The following is a 9,341-nucleotide window of genomic DNA, read 5'->3' as shown; positions in this document are numbered from 1 at the left end:
TCATGAGACTTCGTCTCATTTACGTACTTTGGACATGTTATCGGGAAGGATCAGTCCCTGGAGAAGGGTAGAGGGTCCGTGGAAAAGAGGAAGACCCTCAGCAAGATGGATGGACACAGTGACTGTTCACAGTGGGCTCAAGCATAGTGCAACGACAGGACCAGGCACAACAACAATGGTAAGGATGACGGAAGACTGGGCAGGGATCACGGGGTTGCTGTGAGTTGGAAGCAATTCAACAGCACCCAACCACCACCACGCCGCACTTGTCCTCGAATCAACGGCGTTCCAAATCACCCAACTCCTCACCTCAAACGTTTGGGAGCCATTCTTTACTCCTCTGTGGTAGTTACATAATCTGTTGTCAATGTGAGATTTAAGAGTGCAGGGGTGAAGTTTATCCTATCAATCAGGTCGCAGCTTGATGACCTCATTTGGAGGCTCGAAGGAGATAAATAGCTCGCTGAAGGTGTGGCATTCCTGTTGAGAAGATACCTGGAGCTACACTAGAGCCCTGGAGGTGAAGGAGCCACGTGGAGACCACTGCCAGTGCTGAGATGCTTCCACTGCCACTGGATCCACAAGACTTTCTACCCACTGGCCTGTGATCTGCCTGCATTCAGCATCATTGCATGCATTGTGTAAGTCTGAAGAATTTATAGATGGATATGGGACATATGGGCTAATATTGGACTTATGGGCTCAATCTAGACTGGGCTGGGATGTTTTCTCAATATTCAATTGCTCTGGTATATAAAGCTCTTTCTTTTTTTTAATTTTTAAAAATTATTTTATTGGGGGCTCATACAATTCTTATCACAATCCATACATACATCCATTGTGTCAAGCACATATGTACATTTGTTGCCCTCATTGTTCCCAAAACATATAAAGCTCTTTCTTATACACATATGAGTGTCTATGTATTTGTTTCTTTAGTCTACCCGGGCTAACACACCTCCCATATAGTCTATCAAAAGTTCATATCAAAAACACACACACCATCGAGGTACTTTTTTCCATGTGTACTACCACCGCCCATCATCTCTGTTCTGAGCCCCTACCATTAGCAATGAACAGGAAGGTCTCTTAACTGACCACCTGCTTCCATTCTTGAGTGACTACCATATCCATGCAGCAACTGGAATGATCTTTTGAAAGTGGAAATCGGATCGCATTACTCCATTACTTTAATCCTCCCAAGATTTCCTAATACCTTGACCAATAGAGTTCTACATAATCACCAGCCCCGTTGCCTCCCATCTCGTCACCAGCTCACTCTGGGTTCCCCTGACACAACCAGGTTGTTCCTGCCTTGGGTATCCACACTTGTTATCCCTCTGGAAGAAATCCACATCGTTGAGCTTGTAGAATTAGTTTCCATCTCTGCCACCGTGACTCATGGATCGAAACTGACTAACTAAACTGACAAAGGTGAGACTGGAGATCTGCAGAGCAAGTTGGGTGTGGGTGTCTTGTTTTCTTTACAACTACAAGAATACCAAAGACCACGTTTAAGAAAGGCGGTGGCTGGAAGCTGAAAGGCCGAAAATGAAGCAAACCAAAGCTAACAAATGTCCACTCTAGAACTTAGGGCAGGGGGGTCTGCCATTAAGGCATTCTGTGTATTAGGACCACGCGTGTTCTGATCTCTCCCTTCCTTGGTCATCACAAGCAGAGAACAAGAAATCGGAAAGCAGCAATGGGGCATGCTGTTGTTGGGGGCCATCAACAAGGCAGTTCTGGCCCATCGCAACCTTAAGCACCACAGAACAAAACACTGCCCAGGCACGCGCCATCCTCACAACTACTCTTGGGTGAGCCCATCGCTGCAGCCACTTGGCAATCACTCTTGTGGAGGGCCTTCCTGCTTTTTGCTGCCCGTCTTCTCCAGGGACCGGTTTCTCCTGACAACATCTCCAAAGGATATGAGATGAAGTCTTGTCATCCTTGCTACTGAGGAACCTTCTAAGGCAGGTGTGTTGGTTTCTTTTGACCTTCTGCCGACTTCCAGTAGTCCTTGCCAGCATCACAATCCAAATGCATGGTTCTTTTTCGGTCTCCCTGCTTTAATGCCTATGTGTATGAGGCGATTGAAAATATCATGACAGGGAGGGAAAATGAGCTGATATCAAGGGCTCAAGGAGAAAGAAAATGTTTTCAAATGATGATGGCAACACTGTGCTGGACAGAGTGGATGGTGATAAGAGCTGTGAGAGCCGCCAATCAAATGGTTTAAAAAGAAAAGAAGAAAATATCATGGCTTGACCATGGTACCCTTCAATGAGCAAGTAATGGAAGACCAAAAAGTATGACTTTCTAATAAGATTTAATATCTGTATAATTATAATGAATTATATCATAGATGTTGAATTCATTGATCTGATAGAGGAAACACTAGAAATAGACCACAATTTTTTTATTATTTTTAATTTGGGGCTTGCTTCACTTCAAAAAGTAGACAATATCGGAGGGAGGGGAAAAATGAGGACCTAATGTCGGGGGTTTAAGTGGAGAGAAAATGTTTTTGAGAATGATGTACAAATGCGCTTTACACAATTGATGTGTGTATGGATTGCGATAACAGTTGTACGAGCCCCTAATAAAATGTTAAAAATAAATAAATAAAAGTCGACGACATCCCAATTCTCTGAGCTTCTGAGAAGTCCTGCTATAATGAGTACAACATGAAATCACTTCACGGAGTAGGAGTAGGCGTCAAGCTGCATAGTGTACGTGTGTGTACATGCAACCGTCCAGGTGTCCGTGGTTTCTTTAAAGCCCAGTTCACTCTACAACAGCAGTTCTCAACCTGTGGGTCACCACCCCTTTGAGGGTTAAACGACCCTTTCACAGGGGTCACCCGATTCCTCACAGTAGCAAAATGACAGTGATGAAGTCGCAATAAAAATAATTGTATGGTGGTGGGGGCACCACCACAGGAGGAACTGTATGAAAGGGTCGAGGCATAAGGAAGGTTGAGAACCACTGCTCTAAAACTTGGCAAGCTTCAAGAAATGAAAATGTAGCAAGCTATTGATCTGTTACCAATTAATTGTATATGCCATTACCAACCCCGCAAATAAGACAGAACCTCCAATGAGACGTGGTTCTCAATCTGCATTGTCTCCTACTTTTCTCCTCCCCTCCAGCCTGCTCCTTAACTCGATGGCGTCTGCCTGGAGGTCAACTGAATGAACGCGCTATCACACTCCTGGCAGGCAAAGCAGCTTAATCTGCAGTAGGGAAACCCCTCAGTCTCAATGACTTACACAATGAAACATTGTTTCTCACTCAGGGCCAGTCTAGTACGGCTGGCAAGCCTGCTCTGTATCCCACATGCCCAGGGACACAGGAGGAGGAGGGTACAGTCTGACCTGACATGCCTCCACTATTATAGAGGCTGGAAGAAGAGGCTTTCACATGGTATGCTGACTCTGAACCCTTCTGCCAGATTCAGGGGACTGGTGGCTACCTGGGCGGCTGCGTAGTTTGTTTTTGTTTGTTGATCTTTCAGAATTGCCACGTCGGAACACAGAAAACCTTCAGAGGGGATGGGGAACAAATCCATGGACACTGACAACACCAAAGCACAAGCAAGTGGGCACACACTACAGACAAACACTGTACAAACCTGCAGGGATCCGCATCTGGAAAGGAGGAAGCTCAGGGGTGTGACTCCAGGAACAACGGTCCTAAGACAATTGCTACTGTTGTGAGGTGCCCTTGAGCTGCTTCCACCTCACAGTGACGCCGTGTACAACAAGATAAAACACTACCCGGTCCTGCGCCATCCGCACCGTCATTGCTATAAGTGATCCAACTGATAAGAGCCGATGTGTCAATCCCTCTGCCTGAAGGTCTCTTTCACCAACCTGCTACTCTGTGGCCTCCTGTAGGAACCGGCCATTCCCAATAACATGTACAAAGTACTTAAGGTGAAATCTCACCATCCTCACTGTGGGAGTTACATAATCGGGTGTCAATTGGAGACTTGAGAGGATTAAGAGTGAAGGGGTGGAGTCTAGTCTGTCAATCAGGTCATAGCCAATAAGGCCTCTGTGTGGGCATGGCCTTCCCCTGAGGATTCTGGGAACTCTGGCAGGCAATTTCTTCCTTGGAGGTGGGAGACACACTCTCTCGAGTCACTCCCTTGGAGATTCTCTTGACAAGGCTGACTTCCTGCGAGACATGGACCCACCCTGATGCAGCCATGAGAGTTAGAGAAGCCATGTAGAGACCCCTGCCAGCACTGAGATGCTTATAATACCACTGGATCCAAAGACTTCCTACCCACTGACCTGTGCTCGTCCTGCACTCAGCGTCATTGCCTGTATTTCGTGAATCTGAAGAGGACTTTATAGACTGGTATCAGACATAAAGGCTAATATCAGACTTATGGACTTGATCTGGACTGGGTTGGGATGCTTTCTTAATGTACAATTACCCTTTATATAAAACCTTCTTTTATACACGTGTTTCTATGAATTTGTTTCTCTAGTCTACCCAGACTAACACACTCACTTTTAAGGAACATTCTGGCTGGGCTTTTAAAACAGATTAAATAATAATAGTAGTAATAATAAAACACATTTTTTCCTTATGGTACTCTCCTGGAATATTTAATATTCAAACAGTAAGGTAACGCTGCATCATCAAGCAAAGAAAGTTAGAGGAGCTATAAGCTAAAGCGCTCTGTGAACTAACTCACGCAGGACTGGGAAATTCCCTGGGCTCGCACCAGCGAGACTTACTAAACACCGGGGACTTCATTGGACCCTCAGCAGTGGAGTGAAAGTAAACTTGGAGGAAAAGCCACTTTTGAGCCACAATAACCAAACCAAGCCTGCTGCCACGGAGCCAGGTCTGACTCTCAGCAACCCCATATGGGGTTCCTGAGACTGTATGTCTCAACAGAAGCAGACAGCCTCATCTGTCTACTGCTTGGTGGCTGGTGGATTTGAACTGCCAGCCTTGCAGTTAGCATCCTAATTCTTATTCCACAGTGCCCCAAGGGCAAGCCTTGGAATGATCAAGTTGATGTAGAAGAAAACTTACAGACCAACAGACTGAAGTCTAACACTTTGTAAAGGGATTCAACTACTCTGGCATTCTACCATGGAATGTTTTAACTGCACAATGAAAAAAACAATTTTTTAATAAAATAAAAGGCACAATATCCAATAAAAAGTTAGTAGGCATGGGAAGTAGCAGGGAAGTGTGACCCATAAAGAAAAGGATAAAAAGTCAATAGAAATACACACAGAAATGACAGCGATGATGGGATTACCGGGGAAGGATTTTTAGAAACTATTATAAATATGCCCAAAGAATTAAAGGAGAGCATTAACATAATGAAGAGAGAATGAAAAATATTTTAAAAGAACTTTCTAGAAATAAGATAGAACATGTAAGCTAAAAGAATCATTTGGGATTAACAATGATGAAACACTATGGAAAATAAGGTCCGTGCACTTTTAGACACAGTAATAAAAATGAGATAAAACAAAGTTTAGGGAGAAGGGCTGAAAAGAAAGGAGTACTCTGTGACCTGTAGTATGATGTCAAATTACTCGATGACTAATTGAAGTTCTGACAAATAGGGAAAAATCTCTAAAGAAATCATGCTCAAGAAAGCCACGGCCGTCAAGACAATGCTGACTCTCAGTGGCCCCCTCTAGGTTTCTGAGACTGTCACTGTTTATGGGAGTAGAAAGCCCAGTCTTTCTCCTGCGGGGTCCATACATATCCAGCCCCATTCAGAACCACTACACCCATGGGCTTCCAAAGACATGATGGCCAGCTGGTATTCATTACAGCATTGTTCACACCAGCAGAAAGATGGAAACAGCTACCGTGCCCATCGATGGATGAATGGATGAACCAATTGTGCTGCATGCACATAATGGACTATTTGTTATACAACAAAGATGAGTGAGAAGGCCCAAAGCATCCTGTAACCTGGATGAATTTGGAGGACATTAGGCTGAGTGAAATAATTCAATCACAAAAGGACAAAGATTGCATAGTCCCACTAGCACAGACACTCAATATATACACACACAGAAATACATATATATACACAGCTTGTGTGAAAAAATTCATTGCGACTAGAGAGAATCTTCCCAGGAGACACCAATGGGTGCACTAACTCAGAGTAAGTTGCTCGATGCTTGTCTAGTGGGGAAAATGTGTACTAAGAAAACTCTGCTGGATGGAGCTTTTTTCCAGTGTTTTTAGGGTACCTCCATATATATATGCTGGTTGTCATGGATAGGAAAGAGAGTCACTTTCTAGATAATAGACCCTTGTTACTCTTGGTGATGGAGAGGGAAGACCAAGCATGGGTACTATCTGCATAACCTGACCGAGATAAATGAAGATAGTAAGTACACAAGAAGAATGAATGGTTTCGGTATATGACATACAATTTTGCAACAGTAAAACAAAAAGCCTATGTGGTTCCCTAGGAAGACTTGGACGTATACATGTATATAGGAAGGTAAATGGGCATGAACATATGTACATATGTACATGTACATATCTGGAGTCATAGGAAGGGGCTTCAAAAAGCTCCTTGAAAAAATTCATGGCTCTCTCTGATCTCTCTCTCTCCCCCTCTCCTGTCCTCTCTCCCTTGTTCCCTTGCCCTCCTTCCCTTCCCCCTCGCCCCACGTGGACCACCAAGCTGGGCTGAGCCTCATTTTCTTGAATGTCTTCCATATGAAATCTAAGAAGGGGAAGAAAAGAGCCCTGGCTACCTGCTCCTCCCACCTCAGTGGACATGAACTCTAGCACAGATAAATCTATTGAGACAGGTATTATATTAATGGTTTCTTGGGGGCATGGGAATGGAGTTTTGGGGGAAACGAGCTAATAAAAAGAAGGACAAGAAAGAAAAAGAATTCATGAACATGTTAAAGCCCCCTCATACTTGTTTCTTTGGGCGCTGTCTGTGAAGCGAGACTAACAAAAAGTGAAGCTACTGCTTCCCAACGGGTTCTCCATCTAGGTCTGTGCCCATCTGAAAGCAGCGCTTATCGCTCTTGGAGACTGAATCACACGGCCTCCACCTGGCAGACCTGCGGGACTCCAATGGTGTAAGAGGGAATTTGAAATGTTCTGTGCACTGTGTGGACAAACGTCTGAAGGACCAAGATTAGGGCTGTAGGGGAGATGGGGTAAGGTTTCAACAACAGAGAAGCCCCACAGGGCAGTCCCTGCTTGTACAAAGAATGCACAGGTACACTGCCATAGGGAAGGGAAAAAATTCCTTGGTGCAACATTCCTGACCGCCTTCCTATCAGTGTTTTTCCTTAAAGCATTTCTTAACATTTCTCCATAAGTCCTTGTGATTGTCCTGCGCCCTTCAAGAAAATCTATAAAGATTTTGAAGTTCCAAAACAGAGTCATCATCACTTTCTCAGCTGCCCTCTCTGCATCGAATGTCACGGGCCCAGGAGATCCCCTTGCGAGTCATTGTTTTAACTGGACTTTTTTTTTGGTAAGGGCCCTCTCCCCCATGAGACTCTCATTACCGACAAGTCGATGCCGGCTCAGAGCGACTCTACAAGACAAGGCAGAACTGCCCTTGTGGGTGTCCAAGATGGTAGCTCTTTCCAGGCATGAAGCACATCACCGCATGGGAAGAACTAGAGGAAATTATGCTAAGTGAAGTAAGCCAAGCACAAAAGGACAAGTACTACATGATCTGCTGAGGTAAGCTCAAAAAATTCAAAAGGGGAAGAAGCTACTGTATACATCCATCCATATGGTAGCCCATTAAAAAGGAGAGGGGGGAAAAGTGTGGGTAGTAGGGGGAACAGGGTACTAACTGACACAGGGGGGTGTGTTGATTGTGTCCCATGGGGCAAGAGGGACCAGACTGCAACCCGGAGCTCCAAGACAAGAATGCAACACATTGACATAAAGCAGGGAACCCGATAGAGAGGCCTGAGGGGCCGGCCCCATTACCAACTAAGTGGACAGCACCACCCTCCTCCCCGGAAGAATTGACTTCAGAGGACAGCACAGAAGCTACAGCTCAAGGAGAGGGACGTGTCTGAGCAGAGCACACAGGAGCCAATGAGGGGGAAAGGGGGAAAAAAAAGAGTGAAGCACATCCTAGCTCACCAAGCCCTGAGGACAATATTCCTGTTCAGAACAGCAATGCACAGAGATGACCACAGGGCCGGCCTCACCATGGGGCACAGCATTCCTCATTGACCCATAGCACAATTAGGGCCAACACTAGAGACACACGGCGGGAATTGTGCCCGCCATGAGCTCACTACACAGAAGCCAGCCTCTGGGGGCATGCAGCACAGCAGCGGGGGGAGCAGATCAATGAAGTCCCCAGGGATAGTTGTGGGGCCAGGGCATGGCATCCCATCAAACTCAACTGGAAAGCACTCATGAAGGACAGCAAACAGACCCTGAACTATTCATACGTTTTGTTGTTGTAGCTATTGTTTTACTTTCTATTGTTGCTTCGTTGTACTCAGTCTTGTGATGGTACATAGCATGTCTACCTGGAAGGGATAGGCGGAATAAACAAGCCAGAAGAGAGAACAACAGGATGACAGTTCTGGGGGGACAAGGAAGGAGATTGTGTGGGGGGAAGGAAGTGGGTGTTAACAAACCCAGGGACAAGGGAACAAGTGATCCAAGATCAGTGGCAAGGAGGGTGTAACAGGTCTGGCAGGGCTGGACCAAGGGCAATGTAACCGAGAGGAATTCCTAAAACCCAAATGAAGGCTGAACATAATAGCGGGACAAGGGGAAAGTAAAAAGAAATAGAGGAAAGAACTAGGAGGCAAAGGGTAGTCATAGATACAGGCATATACAGATGTAAATATATTTATATACAACAAGGGGGAATTAGATCTATGTACATATATTTATAGGTTTAGTATTAAGAAAACAGATGGACAGTGGGCCCCTGCTCAAGTACTCTCTCAACAAAAGAACACTTTGTTCTAACAATTCGGCAGTCTGAAATGTTTACCTTCCTGGCACGATCACTGAAGACAATGGGTGCACAAGCAAATATGGTGAAGAAAGCTGATGGTGCCTGGCTACCAAAAGATATAGCATCTGAAGTCTTAAAGGCCTGAAGATAAACAAGCAGCCACCTAGCTGAGAAACAATAAAACCCACATGGAAGAAGCATACCAGCTTGTCCCAACTCGATCACTGAGGACAAAGTGGGTGCATAAGCAAAAGTGGTGAAGAAAGCTGATGGTGCCCAGCTATCAAAAGATATAGCATCTGGGATCTTAAAGGCTTGAAGGTAAACAAGCGGCCATCTAGCCCAGAAGCAACAAAGCCCACATGGAAGA

This window comes from Echinops telfairi, unplaced genomic scaffold, assembly GCF_000313985.2.
Source record: "Echinops telfairi isolate 266 unplaced genomic scaffold, ASM31398v2 ScPeMD7_4225;HRSCAF=4972, whole genome shotgun sequence".
Taxonomy (NCBI): domain Eukaryota; kingdom Metazoa; phylum Chordata; class Mammalia; order Afrosoricida; family Tenrecidae; genus Echinops; species Echinops telfairi.
This window is presented reverse-complemented; position numbering follows the sequence as displayed.